The sequence below is a fragment of the Ambystoma mexicanum genome, chromosome 9 (genome assembly GCF_040938575.1).
Source record: "Ambystoma mexicanum isolate Mex_15411 chromosome 9, UKY_AmexF1_1, whole genome shotgun sequence".
Classification (NCBI taxonomy): domain Eukaryota; kingdom Metazoa; phylum Chordata; class Amphibia; order Caudata; family Ambystomatidae; genus Ambystoma; species Ambystoma mexicanum.
Genome location: NC_090931.1, coordinates 784690847 through 784706172, shown reverse-complemented (window position 1 = coordinate 784706172; position 15326 = coordinate 784690847). Strand labels below are relative to the sequence as shown.

The 15326-nt window shown below is 47.9% G+C and overlaps 1 protein-coding gene across 1 annotated transcript in view; it reads left to right on the top strand.

Annotated features, from left to right (window-relative positions):
• The window catches only part of C9H2orf66 (chromosome 9 C2orf66 homolog), a 298410-nt gene extending 283362 nt beyond the window's left edge, over positions 1–15048 (top strand). Inside the window, exon 4 of the mRNA XM_069615723.1 lies at positions 14566–15048. The gene's annotated coding sequence lies outside the window, so the exon portion shown is untranslated. The remainder of the gene's footprint in view (positions 1–14565) is intronic.
• Positions 15049–15326: the final 278 nt, after the last annotated feature.

Below are 15326 nucleotides of genomic sequence, written 5' to 3'. Positions count from 1 at the left end.
TGCTAGCATTCGCTATCCTGTCTAGAAGCGACGCAAGCCAATATTTACAATCCTGTCTAGATGTGACGCATGCTAATATTCACAAATCTGTCCAAATGTGGCAATGGGTAACATTCACAATTATATCTAAATATGGCAATTACCAACATTCACAAACCTGTCCAGAAGTGACACTAGCCAACATTTACAATCCTGTCCAGATGTGACGCGAGTTAACATTTGCAATTCTATCTAAATGTGGTAATGGCCGATATCCGCAAGTCTTTCTAGATGCGGCATTGGCTGATATTCACAATCCTGTCCAGATGTGACGCAGGCTATTTTATTTCACAATTATATCTAAATGTGGCACTGGCTGACATTCCCAATCTTGTCTAGATGTGGCACAGGCTAGTATTCACAATCCTGTCTAGATGTGACGCAGGCTAATATTCCCAGTTATATCTAAATGTGGAAATGGCTAATATTCCCAGTTATATCTAAATGTGGAAATGGCTAATATTCACAATCCTGTCTAGAATCGACGCAAGCCAACATTTACAATCCAGTCTAGATGTGACACAAGCTAATATTCTCAATTCTATCTAGATGTGGCAATGGCTGACATTCCCAATCTTGTCTAGATGTGACACAAGCTAATATTCTCAATTCTATCTAGATGTGACAATGGTTAAAATTCACAATTCTGTCTAGATGTGACGCAGGCTAATATTCCCAGTTATATCTAAATGTGGAAATGGCTAATATTCACAGTTATATCTAAATGTGGAAATGGCTAATATTCGCAAACCTGTCTAGAAGCGGCGCAAGGCAGCATTTACAATCCTGTCTACATGTGACGCAAGTTAATATTCACAATCCTGTCTAGATGTGATGCGAGCTAATGTTCACAATTATATCTAAATGTGGCACTGGCTAACATTCCCGGTCCTGTGTAGAAGTGGTGCAAGGCAGCATTTACAATCCTGTCTAGATGTGACGCGAGCAAATGTAGGTTAACAAGAGATGTACAGCAGGTAGCCATATCAAGTTGGAGGAGGAAACAGTTGACAGTGAGGCGGATAGCCAGGGAACAAGGGTCAGTGGGAAGCTAGTTCCAGAATTTTGACCCAGGGAGAGGTTTTGTCCCACTTACCTTTGCGGGATGGTGGCATATTGTTCTGGCACTTGGATGCAGGATGGTGGCACATTGTTCTGGCACTTGGATGTGATTAACAGCTTGCTTGTTTGTTCCGCATGCAGTGCTGGGTAGTGAAAGGGTACTGCGGCAGGGAGGGGCGCCTTCCCTGTCTGGCCCTGTCCGGTGTTGGAGGGGCTTGGCCCTTACAAGAGGCCCTTTGAGGGGGCCCGGCGTTCGGCTCCCGGCTTTGGGGGTTCCTGCAGAGATAAAAAAGGGCCGGCCAATCAGGCAAGGGCAGCCAAGAGCAGTGCACATCAGCTAGTCGGTCTGCTTTAGCTGGCGGCCAGCATAAAAAGGCCCATATGGACCGTAATGTAATGAACGTTGCCCCCAGACAGTTGGGTGCAGCGGATGGTGGAAAGGTGCCTGGCTCGTCAAAGAGCCAGGACTAGCTGCAAAACACAAATGGAGGCAGACAGCTAAGCCATGGAAGAGACATATTTCTCTTAGATTAAAGAAGAAGAAAACATCTGCAAGAGTCACCTATTGGATGGACAATTAAAAGCATTTAAAGTCTATAAAAGGTAGAGCGAGCAAGTCTCCAGAGGCCAAGAGGAGCAATAACACTCAGTATAATTAAATCAAATAGCAGGAAATAAGAGTCTAAAATGGAGAAATTCGTGGTCTCTTCACATGTGACTCGGGGCCCGATTCTTAGGCGCAGTGAACGTGCTAAAGAGCATGATTCACTGCTCCAAATCAGGATGCCCAGGCTCCACCACTATTCTCAAGTGAGCCTGGGCGTCCTTGTAGTGCATGACAGTGCACCTTCAGCATTGCGCCTGTTTTTGGCTTAAAAGGGGAAATCCTGAAATCTCAGCAGCATTTTTGGAAAACAATGACATTCGCTATTCTACAAAAGTGCTGCCGAGAACACTGGTGTATATGAACGCTTCCACACACACCAAACTAAGCAGCTCCAAGGCTGCAGGATACAACGTTGAAGCTGCCCACCCCGGTGCACATGAACATGCTCATACACATGTGTGGTGTATATGAACACTTTCCACTAAACCAAAGTAAACAGCTTCAACGCTGCATCCCGCAACGCCGAAGCCACCCACCCTGTATATGAAAGTGTTCATACACACCCGTGTGGTGTATATGAACACCTTCATACACACCAAAGCAAGCAGCTTCAACACTGCATCCTGCAACGCTGAAGCTGCTTACCTGCACTGCAACAAGGCTTCCTGTGGCACTCCTCCAGAATAACGGCACCAAAATGGTAGTGTATGTGTGCCACTTTAGCGCACATATTAAACTGGAGGAGTGCCGCAAGAATACCACTCTGAAGAGGCAGGTAATGAATGTGGCGGTTGCTAGGTTGGTTTCCAACCCATCCCAGCAACCACCACATGTATTCCGAAAGTGGCACATTCCTACCGACTTCGGAAGAATGCGCCACCTTCAGAATAGGTCTTAAGTACCGAAAAGGTCGTCAACGCTTTTAATTACCTTTTTCGGTACTTAACACGAGTTGAGAATCGGGCCCTCGGAAGTCGAAAACAAGGGCTATTCATTAAGCCAAGGATGAAGGTAGTGATGTGCTTTCACTCCCTTGAATGTGATAGAACAGATAGCAGGCTACACGGTCAACTACAGACGGGAAACTTTGGTTTATGGCCGGACTGATGAGGGATTATGGACTAATTGGGAAAGTAGGGAGTAATCTGACGTGATTCAAACACCTGGGTTTCGGTTTCCTTACGTGCTGCTAGCCGAGCCAAAGGTCCAAGGTTGATGAGAAGGCCAACCAATCAGTGGGTCTATGGGGAACCTGCAATACAATGTTGCATAGACCAATCCGCTGCCATTTTGTCCGCTATAATCAGTATTATACATATTTAGTGGTAGCTCGAGGTGTGTATTATAAATAAGAGATAGCCAATGAAGTACTAACCCGTATACATTCTATAAGTAGACATGTTCCCCATACCAATCCTTCCCGCTAATAAGTTTTATGGTAGATGACGTAGATTGTGGCATAAGACCTCTGTGTAATCGAGTTTGTGTGTGAGTGTGCAAGCATCCGCCTGATGTCTGCAAGTTGACCCTGATTTATTAAACTGAGAATAAAGTAGGAATTCTATCTAGCACAAGAAACGCATCAAGGTGCTAGAACACACATAAGTTACATAGTGCAGCGGACAATTATGTCTTCACTCCCATTGAGTGCCCCTTCCCTTTCCCTGCTGCACCCCCATCACATCAGTTACATAATTTCTATCCCCCCCACCTTCAATCTGCACCTTTACTGCATTGTCATCAGCAAACCGGCCTGCAGCAGCCCTCAAAGTTCTGCGACAGGTGTGGGCAGGCATGTTACAGTTTTTGAGAGGTTACAGACTTTGAAGACCCCACCATGCACAATAGGAGGAAATGCCAGAAAGGACCCCGAAGCTGAGAACCCGAATCCTCTTGTGTAGTATGCTCCGACTGAGTAGAAACAAGGAACATCAAGTCTGCACAACCAGACAAGCCCAGGTCTTCAGTGACACCACAAGCGGACAAGTCACCTGGGAACCAGCATCCACCAGGACCACCTCAGATGAAGAACCAGGGCAGCATTCAAAGATCTTGGAGAGTACCTGAAAGGCTCATAGTGCAACCAGCCACCATGACAACTACTATTGCTGGACAGTAGGCACATGTGCTACTGGAAAGTGGCTTGTTGGTAATCCACCATGTCTGAGCCGTTCTACTGGAAACACCCTTCAATGGGTTGTACTTTCTCAGCATGGGAGACAACTCATGAAACTAACTGGTTTGCATCTGGGTCAGAGATTTGTTTGGGTCAGAGATTCTCTTTTGTTGTCATATGTTGTAACAGTTTGTAGTCCTCCTGTCCTATGTTGTGCCACTAAAACACATTGCACTTTCCCATTCGAAATGTACCAATGCATATAAAGAATGTTATTCTGTTTAGTCTTGAACCCTCCTTGCTTTGGAGCGCTTTGAAACGCTTGTTATGACCAATAAATAAATAAATAAGAGTGAAGTTTCCACGTGATGTAGCTGAAGTCAGTGCCCTCCACATCGAAACCCTGGCTCTGTTCTACAGCAGTCATAAGGAAGAATTAAATTCCTTGATGTCCGACGGAATAGCTGCATTATGTCGGGAGATGGCTGGACCGCGGTATGCCAGAATGCACTCCTTGCACCCCACAGGAGGGGGGTGGAGAGAGACACGCAGGCAGACACTGCTGACGGTGACACCAAATTGTGGGATCTCCCAGGGGATTTACAGGTACATTGGATCCTGGAGATGACAGGTCCAGTCATAAACGTGACCAATCGGACTGTGCACTAAACTTGAGCAATCGGACTGTGCACTTACCAGGATGCACAATCATACGGTTGAACCCGACTTCTTTTGTAGTCCCAGCGATTGATGTTACCCGCCCACTCAGGGTAGCACTGGTTCCTGAAGACACTGAACTTTTGGAGACTCAACGATCTCAGATGGAACAGCTGGCCCAGCATGCCAAGTTTTCTCCACCATCTCCAGGCCCACAAAGTTGAACACCAGATCCGTGGGAGAGGCGAGACTCCCTTCAGTGAGGAATCGCAATGCTGGTCCGAGGTGACATGAAGGATGTACAATGCCATGTGGACGACCTGTGCAGGCAGGATTCATCCAGGATCCCCATTGCTTCTCCCATTGTCGTCACACAGAAGAAGGGTCATCTCCAGATGTGCTTCGACTACTGTAGTCTTAACACCTGCACTTTTTCGGACTAATACACCACATCCTGGGTAGACTAGGCAAAGGACTGCCTGATGGGTCACAACTGTTTTTTTCAGTCATGGACATGCAGGGCGGTTACTGGCAAATACTGATGCATTTGGACCATGAGAAAATAGCGTTTATCTGCCAGTTGAAATTGTATTCGAACGTCAGGATGCCTCCAGCGTTCCAGCGTCTTCCAGAGAAGATGGTGAGTGACATGAACCTCCTGCAGGTGCTGGTCTACCTCAATGAGATTGTATTCAGCAGGACAGTAGAGGAACACAACAGGAGGCTCTTGATGATGATGCATCATCTACGGGTGCCTGGGCCTTTGTTTCCGTTTGGTTAGCCAAGGCTAGTGCCTTTTGGCTACTGGAGATTGTTTGCGCAATTATGCAGCGATCCCGCAATGAAAACATATTTTAAAAGAATGTACGATGTAAAAGGTATTTTTTTCTAAAGTGTAGGAAGAAGGTTTTTAAAGCATACACCCTCCTTTTGGCCGTAAATCAGTTGAAATGATTCAGTCCAATGCATTTCCATTCAGAGTTAAAATGCGAGCATCACTCTTATGCCAGAGTGCCCTTATCAAAGAATTAAAATTGTGATATTTTAGCAGAGGTTAGACTTTGGACCACCAGCTGCTCTCAATAGAAAAATAGATTAATTCCGCTGAAGCACTAGTGTCCGTCCGCAAAGGGTAACCTTGGTGCGTTGAGACTAACTTTTGAATGGCTATCATTATAGGGAACACACAAAGACATGTTGTTCGGGGTGATCATCTGAAGCAGACAGTTGCGGGCCTTCTTCAGGCTAAGGGTGTTAGACGTTAAGCTCTGCAGTACAGTCGGTGGTCTCTGTGGACGCTGATCCTGGGGACGGAAGGATACTGCAGCGCAGCCCCTAGTTATGGTAACCAACCCACCTCTATCCGAATACACAGCATTTTGGAAAAGAAACTGCAATTCTCGGTTACTTTACTATGAGTAAATTTTAATTTTAAAGCACTGGTTTACCCCGCAGGTACAGAATTATACTTCCACGCAGCCGCGCATAACACAAGTAAACAAACTGAATTCCTACTCTGATGGGATGAGCGTGTGCTCGGTCCGCGCAAGCGCAGTTCTCTCTGCCACATACACAATAATAGCGCAGAGTTCGCAAAACTTTAGCAAAGTGAGGAGAGCTTTCTCCACCCGTCCTGGTACAAAGACCCACTACTACTGCCAGAGCACTGTATACTTCTGCTCATAGAATGTCTGTAACAGACTATGGGCCTCATTACACGTTGTGCGGTAAAATCCGCAAATTACCGGCATGGCGCCCTTAACGTGTCCGTCCTCGTAGAAGTGCACTAATAGCGTACCATTACGAGTACGCGGACACGAGTTTTGCGCCATGCCGGTAATGCCCCTCCAGCCTTGCCGCTAATCTCCCCCAAAAGTCACTTACCGCCTTCCACGACAGTGCAGATAGCAACTCCGCCTTGACGCATCGTGCAAATAGCGGCCACCGCTAATAGCGGTGACCGTTAAATACCGGAACGGGAAATAGCATCATCGCACAGGAACAGGAAAGAGCACGGCGGCCATCTTTAAAAACACAATCCATTGCCATACTCTGCCCCCTGGACCTGTTCGTGTTACCTTGCTGCCTGAGACCCATTGCTACACTGTTACCATGCCCAAGGCACTAAAAGAAACAACAGACCGCCAGCGAAAGGAGAAGTTCTCCCCTGAGGAGTTAGTGATGCTGACTCAAACCTTAGCGGACAATGCAGAAGTGGTCTTCGCAAATGACATGCGGCGGGAGACCCTCCTAAAGAAGAAAGCAATCTGGGCCGAAGTGGCAACAAAAGTGAGTGCTGTAGGCACCAGCACGCGCACTGTACGTGAGTGCAGAAAAAGATGGGACGACCTGAGACTCCGGGTCAGGATGATCCTGGCCGAGAACCACAAGACTGCCACCGCTGGAGGATCAGGGTCACCGATCAAGCTGAAGGAGTGGGAGGAGACATGTGCAAACCTCATCGGGGTAGAATGTATTGAGGGAGTCGGGAGGATGGAGCACGGCGTGCCAGACACTTCTGATGGAGGTAAGTGCACTGATGCAAGCATGCAATGTGAATGTACAAGTCCTCACAAATGGCAGCCCTGGATCACTGCATGGATGGCCCGGCATCAACACAAGCATCCCACCCTGCACATGTCAGCGCCAGACCCCAACACACACACATGCATACATCAACAGAGCCAAGTGCCACACACAACACTGCATGGATGAGGCACTGAAATGACACCTCACCTGCTTCCTCCACAATGAAGTTCAAACGGCCCCAAATGAATTCATGATGTAGCCTGCATTGAGTACATGCAACCATAACCAATGACATCCCCCTTCTTGTCCCCGACAGGGTCGCATACAAACAGTGAGGGAGCATCCCAGGCACCCCCTGTGCAAAAGAAGAAAAGGCCACAGCCCAGCGAGGACGCACCAACAACATCAGGTGGAAAAAGGCCAAGGCCCCTATTGCAGAGTCCAAAACAACTCCTGTGCGCCGCTGCCAGTGCCACGCAAAACCCTACTGCCCCGCCTCTGGAGGTCCACTCCCCCCCCAAATCACCGCCACCGAGGGTCCACCCTCAGCTGCTGCCAGTTCGGCAGGGGAGGCAGCAGCCATTGCCCCATTGTCCGACGTGGATGAGCCCACAGAACTCGATCTGCCTATGCACACCCCAAGCCCTGCTGTAACCCTCGAGCAATCACCCCTACACACACCTTGCTCGCACGTCACCGTTCACGAGTCCATGGAGGCCTTCAGTAGCCCCCCAGAGGTGGCATCTGCACCCCAGCCAGCATCAGGATGCGCAGCAGACACACTACCACAGGCCGCCACTTCCCCTGACCTGGCCAGCGTCATCCAGCGCCAGCAGGCTCTCACAGACCTCGTAGGTCAACATGTGGAGGAGGTTGCCCGTCTCAGGGCTGACCTCGGGGAGACATCCAGGCACTCCAGGGAGGGAATGGAGTCGTGCACAGACAGGCTGTGTGGGGAGCTGATACGCGTCCGGGAGGTGCTAACACGCATCGCAGATGTTATGGAGCGCCAATTTCCACCAGGACAGTCTGCCACCTCTTCGACCACCAGTTCGCGGCAGACAAGCCCAATCAGACGCTCTACACGCACCACCAGGCGCACCTCCAGCCAGCCCCCAAATGCTGGCCCTGGCAATGAACAATAGGGCGTGAATGTCCATTGACCTCTGTGCATGCCTGGACACATACATTGTTGGAGACTCATGAGGGACAGTTGTGGGGGGTGGGGGGAAGGGTGTGATGGGACAGTTGTGGGGGATGGGGGGAAGGGTGTGATGGGACAGCTGTGGGGGGGAAGGGTGTGATGGGACAGTTGTGGGGGTGGGGGGAAGGGTGTGATGGGACAGTTGTGGGGGGGTATGATGGGACAGTTGTGGGGGTTGGGGGGAAGGGTGTAATGGGACAGTTGGGGGGGAGGGTGTGATGGGACAGTTGTGGGGGGTGGGGGGGAAGGATGTGATGGGACAGTTGTGGGGGGGGGTAAGGGTGGCGGGATGGTTGGGGACTTGCACATTTTTCTGTTTCTCTTCATTAATACACTGTTGTTTGAGCAAAACACAGGCCTTGACTCCTTCATTGTGTATGATCAATTTATTGACGCCAAGGTCCATTGTGAGCTAACAAACAGACACCAGTGCATCACCAGCCATATACAGGTGACAGTATGACTACATGTTACTCAGAATATTTGGTTGATCAAATGCTGTCTCACAGCACGTCCCTCCTGGCCATCCCCTCTTGCATGACCTGCATCCCCTTCACCTCCATCCTCATCTCCGTCATCATCCTCATCAGGTGCCTCCATTTCAACGTCAGGGGGCAGTGGCACATTCCGTCTCATACACATATTGTGCAGCATGACACATGCCGTGGTGATCTTTGCAACCTTCTCATGGCCATACAGGAGGGCGCCACCAGACCTGCTAATGCACATAAACCGTGACTTCAGAAGTCCAAAAGTTTGCTCAATGACGAGGCGGGTACGGGTATGTGCATGATTGTATTCTTCTTCGTGCCTGTTCTGTGGGTTCCGTACAGGTGTGAGGAGCCACCTCTTCAGGGGATAGCCGGCATCACCTACATGGGGGGAGGAATGGGTTCCTGTTACTTTTTGACACATGTGTGGCCTGTTCATGTCACATACTTTGGCCTATCATTTTGATTCATGTACACATTCAACTGCATCAATGAATATGGTCTGTGTGACTGCTTTGTGCAAAGGTGAGCACAAGCATGCAAGTAGACATGCCCCATTGATGCCACCAACAGTGACTGCCATGTCCTGGGTGAGGCCAGGTCATTGGTGTCCCTGTGGGCAGGCACATTTGGTACCACACTGGTGGTGTACTCTCCTTCCGACATTGCTGTTGCCATGCTGAGAGACAACGCTTCAGTGGTGCCATGGGTTTGTGGTGCATTACCATAGCTAGGGGGTATACCTTTGCATGCATCCAAGGGCACAATGCATTGTTGATGTTGTGCTGTAGGAATGCTGCATGACTATGTTGGCGGCATGGATGACATTTGTGTATTTCGTGGCGTGGAGTGTCGTGCAATGTGGATGAGGATTGATGTTTGATGTCACCAGATTTGGGTTGTCAGCTGTGTCGTGTGGCATATACTTGCATGTCCGTTCATCCCAAGTACGTTGCTGCCCTCACAGATGCCCATTAGCGTACATCTGTATGTGCATTTGGGCGACGGACTACAGGCTACACCCAGTTGGAGTATCTATCTACCCCCCCCCCAATGCACAACCAGTTGGAGTATCTATCTACCCCCCCTCCCCCAATGCACACCCAGTTGGAGTATCTATCTACCCCCCAATGCACACCCAGTTGGAGTATCTATCTACCCCCCCAATGCACACCCAGTTGGAGTATCTATCTACCCCCCCAATGCACACCCAGTTGGAGTATCTATCTACCCCCAATGCACACCCAGTTGGAGTATCTATCTACCCCTCCCAATGCACACCCAGTTGGAGTATCTATCTACCCCCCCAATGCACACCCAGTTGGAGTATCTATCTACCCCCCCAATGCACACCCAGTTGGAGTATCTATCTACCCCCCCAATGCACACCCAGTTGGAGTATCTATCTACCCCCCCAATGCACACCCAGTTGGAGTATCTATCCCCCCCCCCAATCACACTGCCATGTGCTTGGCCTGGAACTCACCAAGTAGCCACGAACGTTGTCCCATTTGTCGCTCCATGTAGCGGGGGATAGTTGAGTTCCGCAGGACCATGGAATCATGGGTAGATCCTGGATATTCGGGCACAGCAATGTGTGATTATCTTGTTTACGTCACATACCATTTGGACATTGATGGAGTGGAATTGCTTCCTGTTTCGGTAGACTACTTCATTGTGATGTGGGACAACCAATTCCACATGTGTACAGTCGATGGCCCCAATGCAACTTGGGATGCCTGCCAGTGAATAGAAGCCAACTTTGGTGTTTGCAATCTCCTGGGCAGTCCGTGGCATGGATATGTGTTCGGGTGCATGCTTCGGGAGGGCATGGAGTACCTGGTTCAGTATGCGTGAGAATACTGGTTGGGAGATGCCATGCATCTGCCCCACTGTATGCTGGTAGGTTCCTGTGGCCAGGAAGTGGAGCACTGTCACCACCTTGAGTAGAGGGGGGATGGCAGTTCGGATATCTATGAGGCTCACAATGTCGTTGTGTATCATGTCCACGATGCTGGTGATGGTGTCCCGGTCCAGACGGTACAGGGTGTGTATCTGCTCAGGTGTTAGGTTAAATGGACTGGCTCTGATCTGGGGAATTGGTGGGTGCCTCTGTGGTATGATTAGGTGGCATGGTGGTGCTTGCTGTGCCTGTCTGGCCCTCCTCCTCCTCCTGCCACTCCTCTGTGCAGCCTGTTGTTGTAGCAGCAGCGCTGCAATCAGGTCCTCCAGGCCATGTAATGCTGCCAGTATTGGAACCATCTTGGTGTGGGAAGGGGTGTTGGAAGGGGTGTGGTGTGCTTCTTTTGAGCAGCCACAGTCTCCATTGCCTCCACCTGGGCTGATTTTGGCCACCTGTGGCAGGTGTTGACACTGCTTAGTTCTTTTAACGGGTGGTTCGCGATGGCGGTATTGCCGCCATGCCGGTAAGGGGTTTTGGGGTATTTACCATGGCGCTATTGCCGTGTGCACTAGCCTTGTGATGGTGTGCTATTAGCGGCATGTCGTTATTTACGGGTTGGCGGGTCGCGCGCACGCGGACTGACCGCTATTAGTGGCACCGTAATTAGCGGTGCCGCTAATGGCAGTGAGCTGGGTCGTAATCCGCATGGGCATTTAACGTTACCGGTATTCCATTACCGGTAACGTTAAATACCTACCGCCATCCGTGTAATGAGGCCCTATAAATACCTGCCCTGCAGTAATTTTCCCCGGCTGGCTTCCTGCGCGCGGCCCTCTTCTCCCAACAACAATTGCAAGTTTGAAATGTTCCAACCAGCATTCGCTAAACGTGCCTACTAGTAGTGAAACACTCTCAATACAGGAAACCAAATCCTGCGAAAACATATAGGGCCTCATTATAACTTTTGCGGAACGGGTTAACGGGCTCCGCTAATGGTGGCGGACCCGTTAAACCCGTTCTGCAAAATTACGTCTGGTTTTACCAGACATGCAGCGTGGGTCCCACGAGGGAACCAGGGAGCTAACAACGTGCCGGTCGTAATCAGCCCGTTGTTAGCTCCCTCCCCCATTCCCATTGAGCCCTATGGGGGCTCAAATGGGAATGGGGAAGGTCCGGGCCTGGGTTCCCTGAAGGAGGAATTACCGGGCCCTCCGAACTCGGAATGGCCTGGTAATTCCCCATTCAGGGAACCCGGACCCGATTTTGGAGGCAGCCATGCCGCAAATTGCAGCATGGCTACCTCCAAAGTCGTAATGAGGCCCTATAGACTACAAATAGGGTATTCACCTCTAATTATCTATAGAGTCTAGGGGCCTCATTACACGTAGTGCGGTAAGGGTTTACCGGTACCGGTAAGGGCACCGGTACCGGTAAACCCTTACCGCCTCACTACGAGGTCCCTTTGCGGGCTGGTACTTTAACGCCTGCTGTTTAGCAGGCGTTAAAAACCAACCCGCAAAGGGACCAGGGTGCTAATTACGGTACCCCAATTTGCGGCACCGTAATTAGCGCCTTCCCCATTCCCATAGAGCCCTATGGAGCAAAAATGGGAATGGGGAAGGGCAATGGGGGAAGGGGGAATTTCCGCCCCGCCAACCTTGGAAGAGGGCGGTAATTCCCCTTTCCTCCAAGGCGGTGCCGGTATTTTACCAGCATGGACCAAGGTGCTAATAGCACCTTGGTCCTCCGCCTACCGTGTAATGAGGCCCTAGATGTGTGCATGCATCCCGAAGTGCAGAATACCAAAACAGCCTACCTTTACTGCATTATGATTCTGGCAGAAGGGGGCAATCGATTAACTGTTCTTGCTTGTTTAACAGTCAGCTAAATTTAAACATTCTCAATTTAAACTTCATTGGTTGAAGCACATCTATGCATAGAATGCACGCCTGCTGTGGCTGTCTTGTCTAGATTACCATAACACGCCTGGAAGCAGACAGCTCATAAAGGGTTCCACTGAAAAACTGTCTACTTGTGTAGCTGAGAGTTGCATTTTAAGAAAAACAAATCTTATTTCAAATGTAAACGTTGAATGCAATACGTTATGATCCTTCAATGTTTGTCCATCTTATCAGCTACATGGTAATCACTATATGGTCCTGACACTGCATAGCGGCCGTGAAGCACATATTTAGACTCTGGGTGAAAAAGATGCAATCCATTCACTGATTTCCAATGATGTGGGTTTAAATGCGTCACTTTAAAATAGTTTTAAAAAGAGCAACAGTCATTTTTATGAAATTACTGCAACCCTCGATCTGATCTACTAAGTGTCGGTCCTGAAAAGTGACCTCTTGAATACCACACACAGGAGAACATGGGAACTCAAGTACCCGAAGATGCTTACCCTAAAATAATGTAAGGTCTGAACATATATGTATGTTTTATAACAAACTATGGCCAGCTTTCAGCCAAAGGCTACCAAAGCAATCTCATCAACATATGCAGACAAAAACCCTCCACTACTAACTCTCACCAAGAACTGCTGGACGCTACTAACCCCCGATAGGTGAGGAGAGGAAGAACTTTGAAAGTGGAAACCTTTGCTGTGTAGCTCAAATGTTTGGCAAAGCATGAGACACACTGAGATAATAGCGGCCATTGTACAGTTCGAAAATAAGTAATTGTATTTGCCACATTGTACAGAAGCCAGGAAGCCATTGTGAAGCATGATGCATACCTAGGTAACATTGGAGACTGCACCAGTTAAAACTGGTCAACGTATTTTGTAGCGTCACATTGTATGCCAGATATATTGAAATCAGTATATGGTCCCGACACAGCATAGAGACTGCAAAACACACATTTGGACTGATTTTGTGGGACTCAAGTTGAATGGGGCGTAACTTTAATGGAGAGCGTGAACTTTAACTCCCATTTTCAATCATTTGTATGGTGGTTAGGAGGGACAGAACACAACTTGCGTTTTCACCACCTCCTTCCTCTACGCATACAAATGCTCCAGCATTTGCGCCGGTATGGATTACCATGCCGGCACAAATACTGGAGTTCCCTATGGGGTCTGCCAGCTTCATGCACCAGCATAAAGCATGCAGACCCCATAGGGATCAATTGTTAACATCGCCTGCCATGCTTACAGGGCAGGTGACGTTTACAATTACAAATAAACACTGTCCAACATGCTTGCATGCCGGAGAGCGCATATTTTTCATTGTGAACACTGCTTACCATACCCGTATGGTAAGCAGTGTTCACAAATAAAAATTAAAGGCTCTCTGACATGCGAGCATGTCGGAGAACGTTTAATTGTAATTGTGAGCGCCGCTTGCCATGCGAGCATGGCAAGCTGCACTCAATAAAAAGTCAATTTGGCAGCGGGGACCTGGCTACACCTGAGTGCAAACGAACCAGGTCCCTGCCATCAAATTATGTTTCTTTATAAAATTAGCTCCAGTATGAGGAAAATGCAATACACGTTTTGCTTTCCATGTTTTGTCCCATTATAACTGCCAGAATACCATGACCAAAATTTGGTTTTCATGGCAGCAATCACCAATTCAGTGACATAGTCATACCAACATTACTCCCCAGACAACATATAAATGTTAAAGATAATAGTACTGTGTTTATATTCTCTACCAAAGTAATTATGTTCTTGCAATGTAATGCCTAGGCTTTCATGTAATGTTCAGACAATGGTCTCTTGTATTCCCAGACAGTCCACAGTGCTTCACGGCCATATCCATGACATGAATGTCACATAAAATAACAATACATTTTCATGTAGCGCTGCAGCTGCACAATTCATATATTTAGCTCAAAAGTATTTAGAATTACAGTTTTGTGCACCTTTCTATGCAAATTATATGTCTAATTGAAAGAATAAATGATTGTAAAAGTTAAGTTAATCTATTTTATGCCTTTTTTTTCTTTTAGAGCGCTATCCTCGTCTTATGCACGACTTGTCTCGTTGCCAGTATTGAACACTGAGACAATTTGGATATATTTATTACCTTCCCAACCAACTGTTTAAAAAGTTAAATCAATATGCCCACGGAAATATTTACCAGGTCGGCCACGCGGCTCATCTCTACAAAACCTCTCACTCACCAAATGTTTTTTCTGTTTTTTAAAGGCTCTATGAAACTTGTAAATAAATGCAAAGTCTATCCCTATGTTGTATTTTTATGGCTGTACTTTATTTGCAGTTTTACAAATGGCTTTTGCCTTGAAATGTAAATAAATAATTTTATTTCCATTTTATTATACCCGGCATTGGGAATTTGTGTATTATTTTTTTTTATAGGGCGTGTTGTTTCACCAGAAAGAGGATCAATGCCTGTGAGCCGGAATAGGAATAAATGAATTATTATTTTTACTTTCTCGCTCATATCATTTCTCCCCATCATTTAGTACTTCTAGAGCCCAGGTTCTAGGGTTGCCTAAAACATACCAAATAAACAATTCTGTAAATGTTTTATATATGTTGGCTCTAGCAGCTTAATTCTTGGAGTCCACTTGGCAGCAATCTGTGATTTTCTGCCCAGCCAAAATAAATGCAAGTTTTACATTTAACTAAGCAGCTTTAAAATTGTGTTCAGTAAGTAGGTATAGCTTGTAGAGGTAGGTCTTAGGATCTTTCATGAAATAATGGAAGGCAGGATAAAGTCTTAACATTGGGGGGCGGGGGAATCATT